The sequence below is a fragment of the Lagopus leucura genome, unplaced genomic scaffold (genome assembly GCF_019238085.1).
Source record: "Lagopus leucura isolate 7727_CA_CO unplaced genomic scaffold, USGS_WTPT01 Super-Scaffold_702, whole genome shotgun sequence".
NCBI classification, from domain to species: domain Eukaryota; kingdom Metazoa; phylum Chordata; class Aves; order Galliformes; family Phasianidae; genus Lagopus; species Lagopus leucura.
In genome coordinates this window covers 2,152,349-2,179,779 of record NW_024962254.1, presented here as the reverse complement: position 1 = coordinate 2,179,779, position 27,431 = coordinate 2,152,349, and the positions used below count along the sequence as shown (strand labels likewise).

The following is a 27,431-nucleotide window of genomic DNA, read 5'->3' as shown; positions in this document are numbered from 1 at the left end:
GTCTGGAGTTTCTTGTAATATACTTACAGCCTGTTGTACAGAAGATGTATTGTATTACAGTTGTTTGTGGCCATTCTGTCATATACAGTGGATCAAGAAGTATTCTCTCCTGTCCCGTGGATTAAAATAAAAGCATGCTCTAGATATTTAGAGAGGAAAATATGCCTATGGAAAAGAGTAATTTGATCCTCTGGGCAATTTATACTCTTCTCGACACGATATGCACCTTCCTAATGCAAATCTTCTTCCTCCTTCATAAGATGTCTTTGTAATTTCTGGAGGCAAAAGGGTCCTCATTCTACTTCATTAAAATGAATGAACGAATATCTCACTTGGAGATGACTGCTTATGGTGTATGCAACATGTTATACGATACCAAAGACTTGAAGAACAGGGGTCCCCCATGAAAGATATCTCCTGAAATGCTTTGCATGTTTTTTCTTTCTTTTTTTCTTTTTTTTTTTTCTTTCATCCTTTCTTTCTTTCCATTTATTTTTCCTTCTTCCTCTTTCTTTTCCTTCTTTCTTTCTTTTCTTTCTTCATTCTTTTCCTTTCTTTTTGTTTCTTTCTCTCTCTGAAGACACATTTACAGAGTTGAAATATAAATAATACAGAGAGAAAGAAAATAATAAGGTTAAGGAAGACAGAACAGAGAATACACTTATAGGACCTCCCATCTAACTGCCTATAAATAATTGCCTTGTACATATTACCCATAACAAAGCATGGTCTCTGGCAGCATTATAAACCTGGATGTCAGCTGCAGAGCTCAGCTGCTGTTTGTAAATGGTCTTAACTGTGCTCTTGATTTTTCTGTGCTGACTGTATATAGTTTTGTTTTATTGGCACTGTACTGTAAGCATATTCTTCACTATGCAAATATAAGAGCTGAGAAGCATATGGGCCGAATCCTGCAACACTCACTCAGGCAAATGTCCAATTCACTTGATGGGAACTTTTCCTGAGTAAGCAGTAGTAGCAGACTCTCATCTCCATCTTATGCCTTTGCTGATTTCTCAGGTATGATAACAGGCAGTGATACTTTGCAAACAAGGAAAGGATAAGACCTAGTACTGCAGGCAAATGCTCAGTTCTGTCCTTCCTAAACCCTGAGATCCAGTGAAATGCTACAAAAGACACAGACAAGATAGGAGGAGCTCCTCCAATCTTTAGCATCCTGCTAGACATCAGCCAATAAATTGAAAGAATAATTAAATGTTAACATTGTTCCTACCCTGGCGACCAGCTCATGGTGCTGGTGGTGGAGAGAAGTCAACACAGGCTGACTTAAGCTGAAGACATCCCGTGGAGAGAGGAGGAAGAAAAGGGAAATTTGCCCAAAGTATTTGTTATGAGTCCTGTGTGATTTCTGCCCCCACTCCACTCAAAGACTTTTGGCAAACCTCACATCCTGAAGTGAGAACTTCAGGATTCAGCATCTAGCTTTGGTTCAGCCCTGATATCCATCACACAGCAGTGAGCTCTACACCTTCAGCTGTGCCAAGAGGTCGGCCCCATATCCTGGGCTCTGTATGGATCCACTGTATGGTGACAAGAAGCATGATGTGTACTTCATTTCTGAGTCACACATACAGAACACACACATAGGCTCTATTCCGTAATTAACTCCAGTTTTGTCTACGCTGCCTATAATAGCCAGATATCATAGAATCATTAAAGTGGGAAAAGACCTCTAAGATCATCTAGTCCAAACACCATTGCACCCAATGACCATGTCCCTCAGTGCCACATTGGTGGCACTTGAAAACCTGCAGGGTTGGTGACTCCACCACTTTCCTGAGGTATTCCTGAGGTATTTTCAATGCCTCACCACTCTGAGATTTTTTTTTTTTCCCCTAAAATACAGACTTCACATACAGACTTAAATCACAGAATCACACAGAATCACAAGGTTGGAAACGACCTGCAAGATCATCTAGTCCAACCACCCTCCCATTCCTATCAGTGCCACAAGCTACTAAACCATCTCTCATAGCTCCTCATCCAGGCGCCTCTTGAACACTGCCAGGGATGGCGACTCCACCACCTCCCTGGGCAGGCCATTCCAGTGCCTGAATTCCTATATATACACATTCCTATATATTGGAGAAGCTGGATCTCTTTAATCTAGCTACCACAAGTACCAGAGCACTATGATGCCATAGCACAGACCACAGCTCAAGCAAAACAAGGTCCCAAGTTCCACACTGGGGCTGATAAAGCTTGCTAAAGATTGGGCTGTGTCTTTTCAGGGCTAATGCTATTCGTAATAGCCAGACTAATGTTAGCAGAGGTCCCCACACCTTCCTTTGTCCTGCAGCCATGTCCTTTCAGCAGTGCCTGATTGGAAACTTAAGCTGCAGCTTTTACGTGCCTCATCCTCATGCACCTTTCAAACAAAATGACTAATTCAAAGAGAGGCTTAAAGGTCAAACCCTCCAGACCTGGTTTTGCAAATCCTTTTGTACATGGCTTTTTCCCCTGTCTAAAAAAAGCCTATTCTCATCAGGAAATGTTGGTAAAAAGGGTTTAATTACAGAAATCATTTTGCTCCCTATGGAGAAAGCATGAAGAATGGCATATTTCCACATTTGAATTGCACTTTCATCAAGAAAAGAGTGATTTCCCCTTAAGAATGTTCTGGAGGAGTAGAAAAGAGCATTGAACCCTAGGGTGTGTATTATTTTATAGTCTCTGAAAGGCAAATGGTTTCACTTCCATTGATTAAAACATGTGAGTTCTCCGATCTGCATTACTTTCTTGGAAATGAAAATATATGTATATTAAATAAATCTCTAGCAGAGGTTGCAACCTGGTGTGGCATCTCTTTGCAAAGTGCATATCCAACCAACCAAAGAAAAGACACTTCTGCTGAGCTTCTTCAGCAAGAAACCTTTGACCAGAGCAGATGTTGCTACTTTTTACTTGATTAATGGCGAATTTATGACAGGTGTTTCCATAGGTTTGTGGGAGTAAATGGAATCACAACCCAACATCAGGACTATTAAATACTAATTTGAATGACAGCTCCAGGACTTGCTCTCCTTGTCTCCTCAAGCACAAGGTCTAACAGGCTCATGCATGAGTCTTTTCAATCACCTTCTCGTTCCACAGATGTACCTTCTTTATAAACACTGCATAAGCACTATCTGGAAGAGAGTTTGACTTAATAGTTTCTGTTCACAAAGACTATTTCAACTGTGACAATCTACCATAGCGCAGGACGCAGGCACAATATGGCAAGCTGGTGAACACTGACATTTCAAAATTAACATCTTCATGAAATATGCCACAAATTGGTATGCAGCACACTTCTGCAACCACGGTAATTTGCTATGTACTGAAGCAGGGGATTTTCCTAAGCAAAGTCTTTTTTTTTTTTTTTTTTTTTCATTAAATTACTACCGCTTTATTTTATGTTATTATTCCAAGAGCATTATTGTCTAATTCAGTTAACAGGGAAAGGCCAATTACACAAACAGTGCTGATGCTGATCTGTTAACCAGGATACAAACAATATGCTACTGCACTCCTGGGTTTACTAGTTTCTTTTAATAACGTTGGAGTGAACAGGCAGATCAAATGGAAGTATTTCAAAACTGCAGGAAAGTACTGCAAACAAGGCAGAGCACTAAGAACAAGAGAAAGCAAAAGTTATATGCAATTGGAAGTGAAGATGTTCCATTTCCTTTCTAAAATCAAATGAAAACTGCTCATGTGACTGATTTAGTATTGAACAAGAGAGGAAAAATTGCCTCTTGGCATTTAAATTGAAATGTTTCTTGTTCAGAAATTTTGGAAGCTTGCATACTGTATGATTTTTGAAAGGCTTATACAATTACCATTGAATTTGTATGCAGTCTATTCCTAACAATATATATATTTTTCAATTAAACTTTGCCCTTCTAGGGACCTAAATTACCTTTTTCTAGAGTCCAAATTCCTGGTGTGGAATACATTCCACAGGCATTAAGAGCAATGTAGACGTATTTCTTTTTTAATGTGCATGGCTGAAAAGACAGTGAACAGCAGCAGCTATTTTGCAAAGCAGACCTTTAGATCGAGAACTCTGCTGTTTAAGTTAATGTTCTGATTTCCCTCTACCCTGATTTCTGAGATTGGACTAAAATACCATCTCCCCTTCATGCCTTCCTCAAAGGCTGGAAATTTTAGGACGAGAAATAAAACCAGAACAGAGCTAACTTATACCTGGCTGATTTAAAGATATGACACGAAGAGGATAGTCCCTACGTACCTAAAAGCACTGCATAAAATACTGCAATCCATTATGTTCTGCACTCTTCTTACAATGCAGCTTTAGGGTTTAATCTAGTATCACTCCAATTTAAGCCATGCAGAGATTGGTGCTGCAAAGTTTTGCAGGAGTAAATTTTAAGGAGGGACTTGAAACAGAAAAGTGTGACTTTTAGGTGAATGAGAAAATAATGGACTGAGTGTAAAAAGCAACAGATGAATCCGGATAAGGGTAAGTTATGAAGGACTTGCCCAAGGTCAGGAAATGAAACAATAGCAGGGCCTAACATTTAAAAATAACACCCACCTTTCTCCTTTTAAACCACACTGAATAAGAGCATTAAAAGGATGTAATACCCCATCATTACAGTTTAAATTAAAACAAAAAAAACAAAAAAAAAAAAACAAAACCAACAGCACAAACAAATATTTAAAAGGTAGAAGCTGGCAGCATTGATCTTCCTCTCAATGAGGACATAACTTTAAATTATGCAATTGAAATCTTGCAGTCCTTCTTCCTGAGAATTTGGCTTAAATTATTAAACAAAACAATTATGCATTATTATTAATAAGAATAACAATAACCTACTGACACCACTGTGTATGATGCTTCCTGACCCCAAAAGCAAGGCACTGCATAATTTGTCTAACCAGGAATAGGAAGGAACAGACAGGAGTTTTTTCGTCTTCATTACACGTGCTGAAGCTAGAACCCACCTGACCCTGGGAAGATAGAGGGAGGGTCACCAGAATCAGGGCACAGCAGCACTGCTTCAGGTGGATCTGCATCCCACCCCTGTCCTTAACCTCATCTCTATCCCACTCCCATGCTGAAGCCTATCACATCCCCATGCCTACCCCATGCATACACTCAACCTATTCACAAGCCCAACTCAGACCCATCCCATGCCCAAGTGCATTCCCATCCTCTGCTTTCTCTGTTACCTTCAAATGCCCATGTTCACACTCACGTCCACACCCATCTTATCTCACCACCATGTCCATACCCATGTCCGTTCTTATGCCCATGTCTTCACCCTTCTTGTGTCTTTGTCCATTCTTTTGCCATGCCATTCCCATCTCACACTCTTGTTCATGCTCATCCCCTCCATATATACTGCACCTATCATCATCTCATTCCCATGCCAATTCCATTTCCAGCTGTGTCCAATGAGTACACCCCCACTCATCCTCCCCCCATCCTCATGACATTTATCCTTCCCTTATTAATCTTAGGCCAATGCTATGCCTATACCATATCCATTCCTTTCCTATGCCCATGTAATCTCCCTACCCATGTGTGTTCCCATCTCATGCTCATGCCCAGATCTATGCATCCCTACCATGTGATCTGCCCACATTTGCAACCTTCCCATACTCGTATTCATAACCGTGTTCACATCTATCTCATGCTTATCCCCTCCCTATGCCCATGTTACACTCATGCCTGTCTCTGCCATGACCATTCCTTTCCTACATCCATGTCCACACCAATGTTTATTTCCTCTCATCGTCCATGCCATATTCATGTGGACCCATTTTCATTCCCACATCATGCCTGTGCCTATGCCAACATCTGTCTCCTCCCCATCCCCATGCTCATTTCAACATCCATCTACTCCCTATGTCCATTTCTTCTATGACCATTTCCATTTCATCCTCCTGCCAACTCCCATTTCCATCATCTCTCCATGCCCACACCAATGCTGCACCCATTTCCATTTCCCATTCATGTTTATTCTCATATTGATCACCTCCCCATTCCCATCCTACATCCACTCCTTCCTATGTCCATGTCCATCTTCTCCTCAAGCCCATACCTATTATCTCCCCATGCCCATGCCTATTCCCATGCCAATTTCCATTTCATACTCATGTCAGTGTTTATCAGCTTCTCATGCCCACATCTGTGTTCATGCCCATTTCATGTTCATGCTTATTCCCATGTCTATCACCTTCCCATGCCCACATCCAACTCCTCTGCATGCCCATGGTTATGCCCCTGCCAATTTCCCTTTTATATGCATGCTCATGTCCACCACCTCCCCACGCCTGTACCTATACCCATCTTTTCCCCATGCCCACATCACAACCCCTACCCACCTCACACCCATCGCCACCCCACAGCCATGCCCAGTCCACCTCAACGCCATGTCCATGCTCAATCCACACTGACACCATGCCCATACCCAAGCTATCCCCACCGCATAGCCATACCCAATCCATCCCCCTCCTCATGCCCATGCCCAAGCCATCCCCATGCCCATGCCCAATCCATCCTCACCCCATGCCCATGCCCCAGCCATCCCCACCCCATGCCCATGTCCAAGCCATCCCCAACCCCATGCCCAAGCCATCCCCGCACCATAGCCATGCCCAAGCCATCTCCACGCCACGGTCGTGCCCATGCCGCACCGAGCCGCCCGCGGTGCGCAGCAGCCGGCCGCATGTGTGCCTGTCATTCCCAGCCCGGGAGCGCCGGCTCCTGCCTCCCATTCATGTAACCTGTGTGTGTCTCTCTTTCTCTCTGTGTGTAACAGAGAGAGGGAGAGAGAGAGCGAGGCAAGGAGAGGAGGAGGAGGAGGGGGGAAGCTTTAAATAAAGCCTTTGGATTGCAGCTGCTTATTTTGGGCAGTCCTACCAGGGACGATTCCTGCCAAGAAAGAAGCTGGACCGGTCTTTTTTATTTTGATTTTGATTTTTGGGGGTGGCAGTGGTGTGTTGCGCTCCGGTGCCTGCCTGTAGTTGCCCACTTTGGGATCGCTGGACACATAAGTGGCATTTCGCTGGGGGAAGCCTGCAGACATGGTAAGCTTTTGCGTTTTGCTCCGAAAAGTGCGTTTCTGTGATCGCCTCCCTCCAGTTTTCCCTTCCCCCTTCCCTCTCCCCACTGAGCAGGCAGGCACAGGGCTTAGGGCTGGGGAGAATCTCCCTGAATCCCTGCCTTTCTCTCCCCACCATCCCTCCCTGTACTCGGCTTGCTTTCCTCCCCTCGCATCTCAGCCCCTGCTGCTCCCTCCGCACAGTTTGCAGCAATCCAGCAGCAGCCCGGAGATGTTGGCAGAGGCTCTTGGTGGGGATTAGACACCCTCAGTGTGAGCAGATCTTGCTTCGGGGTGTGTTTGGGGTGGGTTCTCTCAGCCGAACCCCAAAGCCTTTCCCTCTGCACCCCAAGCAGTGCGGCTGTGCTGGGGGAGGCAGCAGTGCAGATGGAGAGGAACTGGAGCAAGGATGCAGCTTTCAGATCAATTGGTGTTATTTATGTAATAGTAAAAGGATGGGAAAGCTGCATCCTTGCTCCAGTTGCTCTCGAAGTGGGGAGGAAGAGAAAAAGAGGGAAAAAATGAAAATAAAAAGGAAGTCCTTCAGTATTTCTCAGCTGCACAAAGCTGCTTTTGCTTTAACTGAACCCTTGCCCTGTCCCCATGTCCTGCGGCACGGTACTGTGTTGTGGGAGTGTGTGTGTGTTTACATTTGGATCGGGGCTGGAGTAGAGGATGGGGAAGGGGTCTCCCATTTTCCAGGGGGGTGACTTTGCCTTCAAGACAAATTATGAGGGAATGTGCTTGGCTGCAACTTGGCTGACAATTCTGTGTCTCAGGCGTTAAATGTGAAAGCTCTGCTTCTGGCCATGCCCTGCTAGTATTGGGGTTCCCCAAACAGTGTGGTGGTGGGAAAAAAAAAAGATGCTAGAGTGACTGGGAGAGGTGCAGTGGTTCAGACTCGTGCTGATATTCGTATCAATTTGCATTCTGATACACACATTTTGGCTGCAGAACAGAATAATATCAAAAAGCATTTATTTCCTCTTTTCTTATTATCAAATTATTTTTTTTAATTTTTAAAAATGCTCTACAATATCTGGATTATTTTACTTTGGAACAAGTTGTAGTTAGAGCGTGCCAAACCTTTAAAAAAATAATTTAAAAATTGAAAAGCACTTTGTAGGAGGCAGTATGTATTCACTCTGCCTCACTATGACCACGTTTAGAAATTTGCAGCAGTTATAACCATGTAAGCACATAATTTGGAAAAATATATATATATATACATATTTATGCCACCGTCTTCCTGTCTTATGGGACTCTCAGTCTTTGAAATATGATTTTCAGGCAGCCAAAACACAGCTTGCTCAATACTTACTGCCCACATAGACAAGACCTATCTGCACCTTGAATGCATTTACTCATGGTCCTTCCAGGAAAGTTCAATTCGTCATAATTAAAAGGAAAAAAAGAAAAAAAAAAAAAAGAAAAAAAAACATTAAATTCATAAATAATCTCCTCCATCTTCATTCTTAACTTTCTGCAGAGAAGTTTCATCTTGAATTTTTAGTTTTTAATTTTTGTTTTCTGCCTAATGTCCCATGTTAGGGGACGGGCAGAAAATGAGGAAATGAGAGCAACGCTTTCAAGCTGGAAGTTGTCTGTGTGCTTTGCTGGGGGAACTTCTGCAGAGTGGCAGGTTGGTGGTGTGGGGCTCTCTGCTTGAGAGCACCGAATTCAGGCAGAGGACCTCAGCAGACCCTGAACTCTCCCAACTCCATTTCTTTTGCACTTGCTGACCCTAATAAAATTGTTTGCTCGTAGGGCAGCCCCTCCCCTCCATTCCCAACGTGTGCTCCATGTGTGCCTGCAATAGCCAAGATTCACCATTTACCATGCCATCGTGCACTTGTGCCAGCAGGGTCTGGCAGGGAGAAGCCCAGGGCAGGGATCGGCCATCGGAGCCCGCACGTATCCCTCCTGCCTTGCTGGGGGAGGCTGAGCCACTGCCTTGTATTTAATTTATTTCATTGGTTTCTTCTGAGCCAGGAACCTCCCACTTGGTGTCTCAGCCTGTAGCACTTTCATGGGCTTGGGTGGAAAAAACAGGGAGCAGAGCTGTATATTTGTGTGTGTGTGGCAGGGTTCTTGAGCCATAAAGGTAGGAAGAGGCATCTCTCTCTCTGTTGCACTGTTTTGCAGCGAGGTGAGGCTTCAGAGCAAGCGCTGCCTGCCGTATGAGACTGTAGGAATTTGTTGTGGCCATGGTGAGCTGCCCTTCCCTCTTTGATCCCCAGCTTCGGCGCTGTTGATCAGTCCTGTGCTGTGGGTCCTTTCATGGCCAAGAGGATTCCCTGTTGCTAAAATCCCATATAAATGTGTCCCCTGGGACAGCATGTGAACTGGAAGAATATGGTCAGCTTTAGGACAAGGAGGGCAGCATGAGGTTCACGTGAAGACGTTACCTGGGTTGTGTATCCCATACACATCAGCACAGGATCTCCTCATGCAGGCTCTGCACCCACAGCCGTGGCAGGGGAAGGAGAGGAAGGACCTCTGCACACAAGCTGCTTCAGTTTCCCCCTTTTTCCCACCAAAAAAAAAAACAAAAAGCCCTCGCTCAAATAGGGAGTTACTGCCACTGAACTAAGAGGGAGTTCTGTTTCTGCAGCGAGTTCTGCCTCCGTGTCTTACCCTCTCTTCCCCTACATATGTGTGTGTATGGTTACACATCCACATGACGGGTAACTTGAGATTTATCTATCCTTTATAGGTGGGGCCTGAGGGCAGATTTTATGTTGGGGTGGAGAAAGAGGATTTTTGTGTGTGTGTGTGTGTGAAAAGAGGTTCTCAGGCTGTATTTTGGCAGGGAAGAGGGATGAGCGAGGCATGCAAGCAAACTTCATAGTTTCCTTGTTTTATTAGCAAGAGGACTTGGATTAGAAAGGCTTTTCTAGGAAAAAAAAAAATTGTTTTTTCTGGTTTTAAAGGATGGGAAAGCAGGGAAGAAATAATCATGGCAAGAAAAGAGTGAAACTAATCATCTGGTTTTGGTTGGGAATGGAGGGGAGATCTTCCTTTGATGATTTATTGTGCTACATGGATAGAAAAAGGGATTCATCACTGGTTTCAGTGGGTCTGGGGAAGGAGAGATGCACACAGAGAAAAGTAGGGTTTGGAAGCCCTCCTCTCTTAATTTTTTACTTCACTCATTTAAATTCAATACTTTCCTTTTGTTTTGCTGAGCAGATAGTAGGCTGGCAAGAGAAAATGTTCTCTTTCATTTTATAAAGTGAGCAAAGTATTATTTTTTTGCTTTTGCTTTTGTTTGATTTGATTGGCTTCCCAGAGTGCATAATAACTAAAATGTGATTTCATTCCCTCTACAACAAGTACAATATTCCAATTAAGAGTGCGCTCTGATTATTTTTCACCTGCTTGTTGGCCGTTTCTCCTCTCAGGAGTAAAAAGAGCTCTTGCACTTTAAAACAGCCGATATGCTTAAGAATACGACCCTTTTCCTTGGGAAAGTCATCTCTGGTTCTGTTCAAGTTACCGCTTCACTGCTTCATTTTCTGACAGAATCACCTCCTTGCGAGAAGGAGATCTATGGTCTTACATAACTTGATGTTTCCAGATCAAAAGTTACAAATATTGCAGCAATAGCGTGATGAGGGGGATTTGGCAGGATGGATGTCGCACGACAAAAGTGATTTCACATTAAGATTTCAAATCAAGGCTGTTTTAAAAAAAATTGCTGTGGAAGAAGATTTTAGAAAATGAATAAACAAAAAAAACTTGCTTATTTGATATATCCTTTAACAGCGCTCTCACTTTTCATCTTATCTCCATAGGCACTTGAAACTCTGCTTTCTCTTTTTAAAGGCAAACCACTTAAAAATGCGTAATTGTCATATCAAAAAGCAAAGCAGCTTGAAACTCTCAGATTCGATTCAAAGAGATGAAACTCTGTTAATCAATGTCAATTTGCATGTGAAGTCTGGCTGTTACCTGCCCTGCTACCATAGTGTATTTTAACTAAAAGTTGAAGTGTTCTCTTTCTGCTTTGAACTGTCACATTGGCGTTGCTGGGCACTTTGAAGCAGCATCATGTACCGCTAGGCAGTGACTTTGTGTTCATGGGTCCCTGACCAGCATGGTTGAGAGAAAATCATAAAATATTTATGTACTTGTTTATTTATTTTAATATACAGTTATATGATTTCTCTTTGCTATTAGATTAAAAAGGAAAACTTGTAGATTTTTTTTTTTTTTCCCCTCTAACTAATCACCATAAGTTGAGGAGTGATGCTGTGGTGTGGCTATAGGACATACATGTGTTACTATTATCTACAGAGGAGGGTCAGGTTGGACATAAGGAAAAGGCTGTGCCCTAGAGGGCGGTGGGCATGGAACAGTGTGCCCAGGGCAGTGGGCATAACCCTGAGCTGCTGGAGCTCAAGGAGTGTTTGGACACTGCTTTCAGGTATATGGTTTGATTTTTGGGTGGTGCTGTGTGGAGCCAGGAATTGGAGTCTGTGATCCTTGTGGGTTCCTTCCAACTCACGACATTCTGTGATTCTATGATTCTGTTCTATGATTACTACACTGTGCTGATATTCACCATATTTTCCTCATAATATATATATAGATAGATCTATTTTGCTGGCTTCCTGGAGAATCTTTAAAGGTGGAGGTGAAATCTGAGTAGGAGAGTATGCTCGTTTGTCTCTGTGGAGTGATAAACATTTCCTAAAGAAAGTTTACATTTTTGGGGAAGTTTGAGTCCTACACACAAATGCCTTTATGTCAAATTGCTGTAAACAAAGCTATTTATTCTGTACGATTCAAACTTCATCATATATATTGCCCTGCTATCTGTAAAGTATCAACAGAGATGATTTCTTCTGATGTAAAGATTCTCGTTAAAGCACCAGACATGGAAATCTGTGTTTTTCCCAGTGTATTTCCAACCAAAAGGAGGAAAATGCTGCAAGAAAAGGAACACAGCTGGCAGTTTGGTTTCCTATTCCTATTCCAAGTAAGATTTGTTTTCTAGGATGTACAACATCTGTGCTTTTCTTAAGGGAGAGAGACAAAAAAGGGGAAAAAAGTAAGGAGCTGCTGGCCTATTTACGCGGAGGAGCTTTTATCAGTCCATTTAAATGGAGATGATTCAGTTAGATCTCACTGATACTGCCTCAGGTTTCAGTAAAGTCGTATTTGCTACAGTCTAGGAAAACCACAGAAGCTCAGAGTTCTGCTTCGCTGCTGCAAGTACCTCCAAGGTACTGGTGGCATGTGTGCTACTCAGCCAGCAAGAGCAAACATGGATGCAGGAGATGTTTCATTGCCCTTTTTTGTAGTTTTTTTTGTAGATTTTTCAGTGCAGCTTTCTTAAGCCTGAGTAGAAGTTGTACTGTTTGCCTGAGTTCGTACAGAGTCTTCAAAATATTCTGGAGGTTGCTTAGTGAAACAGACAGTAGTTAGGAAATGTCAGGATCAAATCCTTAAAATCTGGAATCTAGGGCTCTGTGTTGTGTTTTAGAATGTTGGGTCATAAAATCAGGCTTAGCCTTCAGCATCATACTGTATGGAGGGAGGGAGATGCCAGGATTTAATTCCTAGGAAGAAATGTCTTCAGTTTCAACCTACCCACATGAAAGCAAAGTCCCAGAGGCCGCACAGTCATAAAACATATCTTCCCTTGGGTCGGCTGGACTTACATGGCCCAATTCCAAATTTGATAATGGGAAAGTTTCAGTATTTTGCCAATTAATTACTTTTGAACCGCTTCTATTTCTTTGGGTGCTGAAAACCTCCATCTTCAACGTTCTCATGTAATGAAGAATTAGGAAGGGAGAGTGGTGAGTCAAAAAGTCTTCAGAAGTAGCTCCCAGAAGTAGTTAGAAAAAGATAGTGGGCCATGAGAGTTCCTGAAATGTCCTTCCTGCTTGCTGATAGACAAAGCATTGGTTGGTTGGGCTTGGTACAGCATAGATCCCGACAGCCAGCCTGGAACAAACAATGCTGCTATTTCTAGAAGATTGCCCTTTGCGCGGACGGGTTTAAGGTGTGATCAGCATTTTGGCACTGGCACAGATTCCTGTGCTAGAAAGCAAAGAGCAATCTCAAGAGCAGATCTCAGGATTTGCTCGTGTAGACAGAGGCTACTTATGGTGGTAAAGCAAAATCCACGCAGACTTTAATTGCTATTGTGGGCAACTGGCATGTAAGCAGGTCAGGCTCTGAGCTATCAAAATGAGTATCCAGAGGTTGCAACACGCTTTGCTTCAACACAGTTGCGAAATTTTAGGTTGAAATTACTTGCTCAATGTTGCTCGTGGTCTCAGGACATCATTTGTCTGTCTTAATCTGAAACATATTCACCCTCATTCCTCCATCCTCTGCTGAGTCACTACAAACCTTCCAGCTCTGCACCGGCTGAGACAGGGATCATAAACCTCATCTTCTTCCTGTTCTCACGGCTGCATTTCTAGGCTGGTTTGGATAAAACACGGTCCTGTGAATAATGACTGCCTCATGCTGAAGGCAGAGTACTTCATTAAAGCAACTTTCAGTGTGGTTTGCTTTTTTTTTTACATGGTGGGTGTCCAGCATGGCCTTTTAAATCTCATTATTGATCTGTTAGTATCTTTTTGGTTGGATGCATTTTTAAAGAAGTCTTCTAAAAACCAGTAGCTTTGTCATGTTGCATCACTTTGGTATTTATACGTGTCAGTGGTTTAAGTTAACAGATGGTCATAGCTTGATTTCACAGAGTACTCTGCTCCCCAAAACAGATCCCTCCTGGTCCATACCACTCAATCTGTTCTTATTTGCTGCCTTTTCCAGCCCCATCCTGGAATCCCAGTGACATTCCCCAAATGCCAGGTCTCTTGTCCCAAACTCATCCAGCTCCTTCTGGCTAGGGATGACCGCATGGTGAATGTCAAACATGACGAGTGCCTCTGATTTTGATTTTAGTAGTGGGAAGCAGACCTGGCACATCCCAAGGCACAAAGCATCTTGTTTAGTCCCACACAGGTGGAAACGTAAGTGATTGAAGCTGGCAAACATGCACAACTGCACCCAGGAGCATGTATCAGAAGCGTTTTGTCAAAGATGTCTAAAATTGGCCAAGTTTACACAGATTCCCATAAAATTTGTTGAAAGAAAAATAGTCCTCTCCCAGGCAAATTTGAAGTCCTTCCTCTAAAGTCCTGAATATCCCAGAGGAGATTTTAGAGAGAAGGCTGAAGGCATTTTTTTTAACATGGGTAAAACAACATATTTTTCCCTAGCCTTGTTCTCAGAATCTGCTGAACTGTTTTGACTGAATTTCTCCAAAAAACTTCAGCCTGAGGCGGACAGCTGGCATGGAAATTTTCAGCCCAAACAATTTGCTTAGTGTAGTTATGAGAAGCTGTGAATGCTGTTTTATTATTAAAACTTCCTGTAATTGACAGCACTACCAACTTTGCTTTTCCCTAATAAACAGATAACTTGAGATTTTGTTACAAACTAATTTTGTGTTTGTGTGTTTTATAGATATTTTTATATATTGGGAATTTATTATAAAACTGACACATGCATTTCAGCATATGTTAGCAGATGATGAAATCACAAGCTTTCTGGAAACAAAAGTGAATACAATTAATAGGAATCCCACGAAGCTGCATCAAAGGAGTACAGCATTGCAGGATTTGTAGAATGAGATTAAAAACAAAGAAATCTCAGGAGATGCTGCATTGACAGAACGATCACACAAACTCCCATGTATCCCACCTTTGGGTTCATGGTCCTTCTGGCAGAAGAATTCTGCTTTAATATAAATAATATTCTCTTGTAACAGCAGCTGTTAATTGAAATCATAGCTCCCCCTCCACAAAAAGATAAAGAAAGGGGAAAAAAGAGCAACACCCCAGAACTAGAAGTAGAAATCATTTTATTCTTTTTGAGATCTTTATTTCCATCCTGTTTTTAGTATCAATACAGGTGACTCTTAAAGCTGTAGTTTCACATCAGAGCCAACCTCAGGACCTACTGCCATGAGAGAACGGGGATCCAGCTGTCCACCTTTCTTCTCTCCTCCTCCTGTACTTTTACTCCTTCAGAATATGGCTGATGATCTGATTTGATTCATCAGCCCAGCAGAAAACTAGCCCTTTGGTGCATTTGTTTTCTGTTGAGTTGGTGAGTTACGCTGAATCAATATCATAGAATCATAGAATCACTAAGGTTGGAAAAGACCTAAAAGATCACCCAGTCCAACCGTTCACCTATTCCCAATAGCTCCTACTAAACCATGTCCCTCAACGCAACATCCAGTCTTTCCTTGAACACCCCCAGGGTCGGTGATTCCACCACCTCCCTGGGCAGTCCATTCCAGTGCCTGACCACCCTTTCTGAAAAGTAATATGGTGGAAGCACACGGAGAGAGTGGAGAAAGAAGGACCTACGTAAAACCTTTTGGAGGTACTGGGTTTTCAGACTACACCTATGACCCAATATATTTTTCCTTGGTCACCAACTGTTTACAGAATTTTATCTTACTGATTTGAAACCTAGACTTCTTCATATTAACATACAGAGTGGACTTTTTCATTGTGTTCTTCAATCTTGTGGAGAGTCCTGCTCCACAGGAACTGGAGGAATTGTACTTCATCAATAATTTCTTTTGAACTTCATGTTTAATTGTGGTGGCCATAATATCCTGCAACAAAAAGTTCCAGATTTCAAGGTCACAGACTGTGTGAAAATACTTTAAATTCATGTTTGGATAATTTCATTAGATTACTCTTAGGCTGTAATTGCAGGTATAGTGATTAATTGAGTTCTGTTCCTCCCACTTTTTGCTGCTCTTGTCCAAGCTCACAATCACTATTCCCGCTCTCCTGGAAAAGTCTTTCCATATTCCTCATCGTCTTTGCTACCCTTTTCTCTATCTTTGTTAACTGTGCTATGTATTAAGAAGATGTGTTGACACAAAATGCATGTGGTATTAAGACAGGAACGCATCATTAACTTATACAACACCACCATGATATTTTTCTTCCTCTTGTTTCTATTATTTTTTCTAATATAACCCAAGATTTTTCTTTCATATGTGACTGGCATGAGCATAGAGCCAGTATTTGTAGAGCACATTCCACAGTGATTCCCCAGTCTTCTTCATGGGTGGTAACAGCTAATTTAGAACCCACATTGTGTATGTATTGTTAGAATTGGATTTCACTTTATGGATTACTTTGCTTTTATTGATGCTGAGTTTCATCTGATGTTTTTATCACCCAGCTAGTTACTCAGTATTGTGAGAGGAGGTGGTTGTATAATGACTGGAAGCTTTGGGAGAAAATCAGAAAGCCTGGCAATGTACAAAGCTCTCATTTTGACTTCTATTCTTGTCCTGGGGGTATTCTGAATAAAAATATAACCAACAAAAGACACTTAATATCAACTAAGAACAAACAGACTGTCTGTCATGTGACATCTGTCTGTGGCTCAAGTATTTCTGCTTCTCATTGACAACATCTAACAGAGTGCAACCATGCTCTGGTGAGGAACCTTTTCCTCACACCCCTCCGACCCTCCCCTGATGCAGCTGCATGCTGTTCCCTCGGTCCCTGTCTCTGACACCAGAAAGCAGAGATCAGCACAGCCCTTCCACTCCCTGTGAGGAGCTGCAGACCACCATAAGGAGCTCCTCCCCTCATCCTCCTCTGCTCTCCAGCCAAACAAACCCAGTGCCCTCAGCCACTGTTCACGCTTTTTGCCCTCCAGACCCTTCACCATCTTTATAGCCTTCCTTTGGATGCTAATAGTTCCATGTCCATGCCCCAAATTTGGAAACTCTAAATATAGAATCACAGAATCACCAAGGTTGGAAAAGACCTACAAGATCGTCCAGTCCAACCATCCACCTGTCACCAATAGCTCTCACTAAACCATGTTCCTCAACACAAAATCCAGACGTTCCTTGAACACCTCCAGAGTCGGTGACTCCACCACCTCCCTGGGCAGCCCATTCCAGTTCCTGACCACTCTTTCAGAGAAGTAGTATTTCCTAACTTCCAGCCTGAATCTCCCCTGGCGCAGCTTGAAGCCATTCCCTCTAGTTCTATCACCAGTTACACGAGAGAATTGGCTGACCCCCAGCTCACTACAACCTCCCTTCAGGAAGTTATAGAGAGCAATGAGGTCTCCCCTGAGCCTACAGACTGAACAATCCCAGCTCCTTCAGCCGCTCCTCATCAGGTCTGTGCTCCAGACCCCTCACCAGCTTTGTTGCCCTCCTTTGAACCCGCTCCAGGGCCTCAATGTTTTTCTTGCAGTGAGGGGCCCGAAACTGGAGACAGGTGCGGCCTCACCAGAGCTGAGTACAGGGGAACAATCACTGCCCTGTTCCTGCTGGCAACACTGTCCTGATGCAAACCAGGACACCATTGGCCTTCTTGGCCACCCGGGCACAGTGCTGGCTCATGTGCAGCCGAGCATCAATCAATACCCCCAGGTCCATTTCCTCTACACAGTCTTCCAGCCACTCTGCCCCAAGCCTGTAGCATTGGCTGGGGTTCTTGTGGTCAAAGTGCAGGACCTGGCATTTGGTCTTGTTGAAACTCATCCCATTGGCTTCAGCCCAGCTATCCAGCCTGTCCAGATCCCTCTGTAGGTCCTCGCTACTCCCAGGCAGATCGACACTTCCAGCCAACTTGGTGTCATCCGCAAACTTACTGAGGGTGCGCTCGATGCCCTCATCCACATCATCATTAAGGTATTGAAGAGACAGGCCCCAGCACTGACCCCTGGGGAACAGCACTCATGACTGGTTGCCAGCTAGATTTAGCTCCATTCACCACCACTCTCTGGGCCTGGCCCTCTAGCCAGATCCTTACCCAGACAAGAGTCCAAGCCATGGGCTGCCAGCTTCTGCAGGAGTATACTGTGGGAGACAGTGTCAAGGGCTTTGCTGTTTAGGTAGACTACATCAACAGCCTTCCCCTTGTCCACCAGACGGGTCATAGAAGGATCATAGGAGATCAGGTTGGTCAAGCAGGACCTGCCCTTCGTGAACCCATGCTGGCCAGGCTTGATCCCCCTGCTGTCCTGCACATGTCACATCGTCTCCCTCAAGACAATCTGCTCCATAACCTTCACTGGTACTGAGGTCAGGCTAACAGGCCTGTAGTTCCCCAGATCCTCCTTACAACCCTTCTTGTAGATGGGAGTCACACTGGCAAGCCTCCAGTCTTCTGGGACCTCACCAGCCAACAAGGAGCACTGATAGATGGTGGCAAGCAGCTCAGCTATCATCTCCACCAGTTCCCTCAGCAGTGATGGGTGAATCTCATCCAACCCCATGGACTTGTGACAGTCCAGCTGGAGTAGTTGGTCTCTGACTGCATCCTCCTAAATTGGAAACAGGAAATGCCTTCCTGCCTATGCTTTTATCTCAGAAGAAAATGAGAGCAGGCAAAGCCACCTCTGTTACTTAAAGCTCTATTTATTTGCGTTTGGGGTCCATCCTAACAGTTGCTACTTTAGGGCTGGGGTTTCATACCTAATTATCACTGTTACTCTTCATAGATTGGAGGAGTATACAAATGACTCATATGGCAGCTACAGACCATTGCTTTCAACCCTGTGTATCCCTCATAAGCTTTAGAATCTCTTCCACTCTTGGTTCCCTGTGCCAAACATCACTGGGGAGCAATATTGTTATACACCTGCATCACTTAGTGTTGTATTATTTTATAACTTCTTGGCTTCTTATGTCTTCTCCCAAGATTACCAAGCAGGAAGTGTCTAGTTGAGAAGGTGCTGGCAGGAAAGAATGGGAAATAAATGCTGATAGCATGGAGAAAAGTGAGTAATTTGGGGAGATGGCACTGGGGGGAAGGAAATGCAGAAAGAGCGGGCCTGGATGGGTCTTTTGCCTTCTCTTCTGGTGCTAGAGCTCTTTACATTGCTGCAAACAGTGTTCTGCTGTCCTCTGTGCAGTGAGGATTGCTGGATATTTTTTTTCTCAGAGCATGGAGGACTGAAAATTGCATAACATGTCTGCTGTGTCTGCAATAGTAGTTAAATAAATATATCAGGATGGTTTTTACTTGTCAGTGTTGTTTTCTTTCCTCAAATCCAAACTCAGCAAAGGTTTTGGTCAAATGAGTGTGTGTGTGTAGGTGCAATTTCTTATTTGGGGGTTCATATTTATTCATATTTGGGGGTTTGGACTTCAGATGTCCCTTCCAACCCCTACAGTTTTGTGATTCTGTGATTCACCAATCCATCCTCAGGACTTTTGCTCTCTCCCTCGCTCTGTTCAAATGAAAATACCTTGAGGTAACTTTACAGTCATCACAGAGACTATATGGTAGTTGGCCTTGCATCATGTTTCCTTAAATATTTCATGAAGGTCTTTTTATAAAATGTGCTCTTGCAGACTAAGTATTTGAAGTGGACATTCTCAGTGACAAAGATTTTTAGAGATTACAGAAACTGATCATACCCAATTTCTCTTGAATCCCAAAACACTGAAGCACTTTAACCTAAACTAGGGCTAAATCCAAGGATCATTACTGTTAATTCAAAGTCTCCTGTTGGTTTTAATGGGCTCTGGATCAGACTTTTTATCTCCTGCTGTGGAAAAGTGCTGGTTCCCTTATTGCAGAAACATGAAATAGCCATGAAAACTCAAGGCTTGTTTGGAAATTGATGTCATTTTGAATGCTGGACTAATTGACTCTGTGAGACTGGGAGGGTGATGGTTTTGGGAGATTTTTGATGTTTCCAAGTCAAAGTTCCTATAATGAAAGTACGTAGAGTGGTGTTTTGCAACTATTTTTATACCTACATCAGACTTGATGTTATTGGCTTTGAATTATTTAACATTTTTCTTCCTCAGCTGTCCTCTCCAGTGAGTTTCCATCACAGAGCTGCAGGAGTTGTGTATGAAACAATGCAGGCAACCTGGTATTGTCTGTTCTTGAGGGGAGGGAAGGAGGGGGTTGCCTGTTTTTGTTTTGTTTCAGTTCTTTAATGCTATTTTATCCTTTCTGTAGCTGGTTTGAGGGACATCAGGCCAAGGTATTAAATCATACTGACCTGCATGGGCTGAAAATGAAGTACATGCCAGCTAAGACATAAACAGGGAGTTTTCTGCTTAAACCGCTGAGCGCTAATGTCTGTCACATAGGAGAAGCCAACTATTTAACATTCAGTCCATTCAAAAAGCATTATTATGTCCCAACGGTAATTTAAAATCACATCTGTTAGAACCATATGTGGGGGAAGTATACCTTTTTTTTCCCTGCTTTTTTTTTTTTTTTTTAATAAGTCCCATGTTATTCTGCTTATGGGGTTATCTTCTTGTTGGCCTCTTTTAGAATTTCAGACTGACAGCCATGAAATGCCTGGAACAAAAGAACTAAGTGAATTGAACTCTTATCTTTTTCTCTTTGTAATTAATGTGTGGGCTTTACTGACTATCTGCAAGTAGACCTCCAGCTTTGAAAAGAAACCTATAGATTAGGATCATGAGTTATGCACTGTTGTCTATAACCTGATATTTGTTGTTCTATCTGAGATATTGGATATTTCACAGATTTCTCCTTGCTATTATTCCAGCTTTCCATTAACAATGTATGTGACCCTTGAAAATAGCACTTTAAAGATGTCAGAGCATTTAATTTTTACCTTATGGAATTGCCATTGGATTATTCCATCCCTGAAAAAAGAAGATTATGTTTTGTTTTTGGAGCATTCTATTATTTTCTAACTGGTACTTGCATAATCTTGAGATCTATAAACTAACTAACGCTAATTGCATGTCTAAAATGGCTAGTAGGAGTTGGCAGGGTCAAAACAGTCAAAATACCTGCTGTATCTCCCTCATTATGTGGTGCAGCAAGTGGTCAGTCACTTCTCCACCGAATGGGACATACTTTTCCACATGTCTGCATACTGAAACCCTGATTCAACCCAGCTGCACATGTACACCTGAGAGAATTGCTTTGAGAGGGGGCATTTGGTGACAGTTGAACCTTCAGACTCCAAACCTGGAAGATAAAGGATCTCCTTATTACTTCTATCTGAGGAGGGTCTTCAATAAAATCTGGACAAAACTCATTTCCCAACTGGCTGGCAAGCACCAACTTTCTGTTCAAGCTTGTTCAGGCCATGAACTGTGTAGTGGTAGGGGACAATTCTATTACAATCTCTCTCAGACATCCAGCTTTGGAAGTTGGTGACGCAGAGAGTTATGTTTCAGTTATGATGGTCAGTCTATATGATCAGCTACTAGCATTCAGGCTGTGATCCCTGTTAACTAAAATTGTGCATGCCAAGTGATTAAGTTACAGACCTCTAAGAACTCAGGCTAGCTCACTAGACTACGCTTCTGTAATAAACATCAAATAAAATAATAATAAAAAAAAAAACCTGCGTTGATGAGCTGTATATACAAATACAGAATGCTTAGTCCAGTGGAGAGATTCAGAAATCTTGGCCCTTCCTTGAATTCATGAGTTACTGCATAATAGCATACACATGTTTGTAGTATCAGCCTTTATACTGTTTGTTCTTCTAAAATAGTATGAATATCGCAAAGAGAAATAATAAGAACGTAAGTAGATAAGCATGCAAGTTGTATCCATGATCCTCCATTCGGGAGCTGCACATCTTTCCAGTGGCATTTACAGCATGGCATATTGTGCATCTCCCTCCAGCTGTGCTTTAAGCACGGAGCGATGAATTTCCTAGCTAAAGAGGATGTTAGTGATCCTGATGCACAGAGCACCTGACGACTGAAGAGTTAAATATGCAGTTATGAATAGCATGCACATACTTTGATGGGATGCACTGCATTGCAATTTTAGTTCCAATTAAAGTTTGGTTGTAGGCATGAAATATCTCCATCTTTGAGAAACGTGTAAATCTCTGAAATTAAGCAGGTTTTTGTTGTCAGAGTGTTTTGGCACAGTTGTGTCATTGCATATGAAGTTCTATGAGTAGGAATAGAATAAAGACAGTTTTTCATGTCAATGAGCAGCATTGTTTGATTCATTTTGGGTTAATCAAGTGCTCAAGTTAAATATGAATGCATTAATTTTTTCTTGGTTTGAAAGGAAACTTCAACAACTTATGCCTTCCTATAGTGAGTCTGAAGTTGAAAATATTTTTGTTGGGTTGATTGTTTCCATATAAATAGGAAAGTAGCTATGCTAAAAAAAAAAAAAAAAAAAACAAAACAACAACAAAAAAAAACCTCTTCAATTTGATTGATGTGCAAAGAAAATGTGGTAAAAATGAAGAAAGCTACAAGAGAAACAATACATTTTTTGTTTTTGGCACTTTGTCTTTCATATTCCTACACCCTGTCCTTGTGTGATCTCCAAGCACTTGATGGATGAGAAAGATAATTGTTGATCATTTCATGAGGCTCTGCCAGTAACACATACCAAATATAATTAAACCTCCAATTTTATGCTTTTAAATATGTTTTTCACCAAATATGACAACCACTTCTCTGTCAGAACAGGAAGAGGGGAGGCATTTCATTTTCTTGGCGCACTTATTGTCGCATGGTGTTTTCAGAACAGTTCTACCTCTTTGCTAGATATTTCACCTTTGAGATTTCATGGAAGTCATCCTGGAACTTTAGCATAACTGCTACAAATGATATTTTGCTTGATAGGTTTCTTTGCATTGGTGAAGCTGGCCCAGCTCAAGTCATCCCTGTCTGACTAGGGAACACACTGCTAGACTCCTACAGCTGTGATGCCAAGCAAGGGAAGCTTAATGCTGTTCATCTCTGATTTTAACCCTATGCCTCTGGTGCGTGTTTCTTGGAATAAGCTATTTAATGCCAAGAAAGGAAAAAGATCACCATCAAATTTAATACATCTGTGATTCTATTCAAAAAGAGAGCAGACGTACAGTAAACATTGTCCTTTATTTAATAAGTTAGAAAACTCAAGAAGTATCATTTTGGAATGACAACACTGCTATCCTTGGCCTGAGGACCACCTGTAAGGGAAAACAAGGAAGAATGACAGATTGATATTGAAAGTTAACACCTGATAGGCAGTCTGTGTGGTCTGTCCATGGCTGCCCAGAGCAATATCCTGCTGGGACATGTAGCATGATGCACTTTGCTCTCTCCTTGAGCATGAGGGCATGGTCCATTAGCTGGCACTTGCTTTTATAGCATATGTGCTAGACAGCTTGCGTGGGAGCTGGACAGCCCCTAGACTGCAGATAGTGTCCTGCTGGGTAAGTTAACTATCTCTTTTCTGTCCCAACTTGACTGTGATAGAGGCAACTCTTCCTAACTTCTTCATTGCAGCCCTCCTTTTTCAGCTTCCTGTGCTTTAATGCTGGGTGGACCTTAAATTTAAGCATACATATAACACAATTTTTAAAGTCTTGATTAAACTGTATGCAGTTGTAGCTACACGTTAATAAGTTACATCAGTAAGTGGGTTAAAGGAGAGAACATCAGAACTTCTGACTGCAGCTCTGTTTTATGATCCAGGACAAGTTGTTTGCATTTTTGTCTCTTAATTTATCTGTCTGTAGAAGAAGTTTTATAATAACTTCCAAGCTACTTCCTCTTTGCCAAACCGCTTAAGTATTCTGGCAGCTCTGTATCTTCCATCCTCCCTTCCTTTAATATATCACTTCATTGTCCTGGCAGGACTCATTCGAGGCTACAGAAATTCAGTCCATCATTCTTTATGCAAAATTACTGAGTGGGAATCACATTTGCAGTCAAGCTGGAAAGGAGAAAGCTAGTCCACCCGTCTTTTGGGGCATTTGGTTTTATTAGGTTACTACATATGTTTTCTTTGATCTCTTCAGTGTTACCCTAAAAGATGATTCCAGGCAAGGCTGTAAAAATGTCAGTTTCCTCAAACACATGCAAAAATACTTCCTAAATGTGTCACATCTTCTCAATTACAAATTCATTGTTCTGTGTTAGGCAGAGAATTGTTACTTCCCCTTTGAAAAGATTGACATTTAGCTATCGGGAGCTCTCAGTATCCAGCACTGTCTGTAATATGCTATGGTCAGTATAGGTGCATTTCCAACTCTACATGTTTCAGCTAATAATTGCGTGTCAGATTTAGAAATAAGCTGAGTTCTCATCAGAAGAGCTGGATCCTGGGATACGCTGAGGATATATGCATATTCTCTTCCTATAGGTCCCATACTCATCAGAAAGGCATAATTCCAGAGAAAACAAAATTTAGGTGCAGTCACCTTCATGCTTGCGTCCTTGGCTATTGAATTTTCCACTTTCTCATTCCAACTGTAGTCTTGGAAAAATAATAATAATTCAAAACCAGTTCAGAATGAGCATTAACAGAATGCTGGTATCTGTCATACAGTTTTAACGTAGTCTGTGCACATAGGATGTTGATAATTGGCAGCCATACCGTTAATTTTCCAGCTTGTTTTTATCTGAGGTGATGGAGTGGTTTCTGCACAGGAACATTGGAGTGGAGACAGAAACTGCCAAATGAAGTATCCTCCTTACAGTGTGAATAGAGAAAAAAATCTGCAGTTCTAGGTGAAAGCAAGTCACCTTTGTTACCTTAATTTATCCTCGTTGCTGGACAAAAGGACCTTGTGAGAGATAGAATCAAAAACAGCCTTATCTTAACTACTTGGTCAAGTACCACTTATGCCCAGGCTTCTCTCCATTTCTCTGAATGAGGGTGTTGGGAGAAGTTTTTGAATGGGAGGTCAAAAAAGCCTCCCCAAGTCTTTAAGTTTTCTTTGCCTTCAGATCAGTTGGACTAGCTGATGTACTGAAGCCACACAAATCAGATAACACATAAAAGGGTCATCCAGGATGATTCGGATTTGTTCTTGTGAAAAGACCGCATCTTCAAATTAAAACAGAGGGAGAGAAGAGGAAGGAAGGGAGAATCCCAAAATAAACTGATAAAGCTCAAATGTTTTCCAAACCTGCTCATAGCAATCATTGTTAGTTTAGCTATCCTTTTGGTGAGCCTCCTAGAGAAGAAGAAAGGAGTAGAAAAAATACATTTAAAAAAATACATATTTTAACACAAAAAGCCTCCATTCTTCTTTACAAGCTGCACTGAGAGATATAATGAAGACAGATTGGGAAAAAACCCTAAGGCAAACATGCCAAAATATTTTTCAGTATCTTTCCTGTTAAAGCATTCATTTATGAGTGAATGCAGATGCAACTTCTTTGATAAGTGACAATTCAGGAGCTACTGATGGAGACTACTACCTGTCTTGTGGTCACCCGAGAGCTGATTGCTAATAGGACCTTGAAGTAACACCACAGCCCAACAGGTGTCAAATCCCCTTTCTTCTATTTAATTTGGGGTGATTGTGATGAGGGAAAGTTCCTTGTCAAAACTCATTGTGGTAAGATTCAGAAAACCCTGTGGATTAGGTTTCTTTCTTCTTGAGATCTCCTTGGCAAGAAGCTTTGCTTTGGCCAAGACCCAGGGATTTCTAGCTAATAAATGATTACATTGGAGGGACTGCTCACACTGTAGTCATGCTAATTAGGTTCATACCAGCAATTCAGGTCACTTTATGTTCTCAACATTAATGCAGGACATGTAGGTAGGTTTGTATGATGTAGTATTTTCTTACTTGCAAAATAAGAGAGTCATAATCTGGAAGGAAATTTTTGTCAAATTCTAGGCTTTGAAAGTGTTTTGGCGGGCAAAATTGGAATACCTGTCATTTCTTGTTATTGGCTATGTCTCTTGATGGTCCTAATTAGAAATGCTTTATGATTAATAGGGCAGCTAATATCTAGATAGAAAGGTGTTAGGATGACACAGATGTCCTTGGTTTGTATTCTTCACAGCCCAACTACTCTTTCAAAAAGTTCCATATAATTATTAATAACTCTGAGGCGTATTATTTCCCACTTGAGAAACAGTGACTGAAAGTTAGAGATAAAGACATAAAAACTGCCAAACAATATTTTGCAGGAGGACGCTGAGAATATAGGAAAGAAAAAAGGAAAAGATTAACTCCAGAAAAAAATGTTGTACAGTAACAAGTGTAATATTTAGAGTTGTCCTAGTATTCCACTATTGGCAAAGACTTGTGTTGACAGGAAAACTGCTTCAGTAATCAAAGTGTAGGAACAATGAAAACTTGGAGACTACTCCATGAAGTGAGTAAGTATTCAATGGTTTCCATATTGGTGTTATTAGTCCGTGGCCATCTGCAGGTGTCAGGTGACACTTAATAACCCCAACACAGTAATTCAAAAGGTTTTGTTTTTATTCTTCACAAAGTATTTTAGATGTAGGAATACAGAACTAACAATTATTCGTATTGGAAGGGTTATTTCTGAAGAAAGTTTTATTCGCAGAAGGAATCATTTCTAAGTCTCTTTTTAGAAGATATATATATATATATATATATATTTAACTGTCTTATCTGTTCTTCCAACTAACTTTTCACAGCATTCTGCGAGCATTTCCTAGACTTACATTGCTTCCCATGTTTATCAATGACCCAGGACAAAGAAAAAATATGGCCAGTAGTTTGTAGATGTAGTTGGGAGAGCTGGTAATGAAAGATTAGGAGATACTGACAGGGATGTAAGTGTCCTGGTGAGCAACATACAGACAAGCAATATCTTCTTTAATGTAGTGAACCGTAAACTCGTATATCAAAGAGAAGACAAAACAAGGCCTACTTGTCACTGGGGATACTCTATCCAGGCACTGAGACTGCAAACTACTTCCTTAGTGAAATGGGTAATTAGCTAAAAAAAGGAACTCTTAGCCCTTTGTTCATAGTATTAAACTAATGTGAACATGTGAACCTTTGCACAAACTGGAGGGTCTCGTGCAGGCGTAGTGAAATTGCCTCAGTATTTGTCACAAATTAACCATGGTGGAAAAGGGAGGTTGATAAACTAGAAAAAAAATTTGGAAAACACGTCTGAAAATGATTAAATGGTTGGTAACATATCATGCAGTGTACAACAGGGAAATCTCCAATTGTTTAATTCCTCTAGGAGCAAGTTCAGGACAGATGTAAACGTTTTGGCTACCTACAGAGGCAAGAGAAATTCATTGATGGAGGGTTCTTCTGAATGTATGTGACAACGATGTGTCACTAAGAAATGTCAGGAAGCTGAAACTAGAAAAAAAGACCTGAAGCACGCTACATATTATTTACTGTGAAGGGAATGATTTGAGGAGGAATATAGTCTTTCTCTGGACATGGACTTATTTTTGTTCTGTGGCATTTTTAATATATGTTGTTGTTCACGTTGGAATTAACTCAGATAAATCATTTATCCTGTGTTAAGCAAAGGGTTTGGCCAGTGGTCCCTCTTAACTGTATGATTTCTGTGCATGTGATGTACATATATTTTGCCAACAAAGCACTTCT

The 27,431-nt window shown here is 41.8% G+C and overlaps 1 protein-coding gene across 1 annotated transcript in view; it reads left to right on the top strand.

The window, feature by feature from the left end:
- Positions 1–6,873: 6,873 nt before the first annotated feature.
- Positions 6,874–27,431, top strand: part of TENM4 (teneurin transmembrane protein 4) — a 593,945-nt gene continuing 573,387 nt past the window's right edge. Inside the window, exon 1 of the mRNA XM_042862497.1 lies at positions 6,874–7,062. The gene's annotated coding sequence lies outside the window, so the exon portion shown is untranslated. The remainder of the gene's footprint in view (positions 7,063–27,431) is intronic.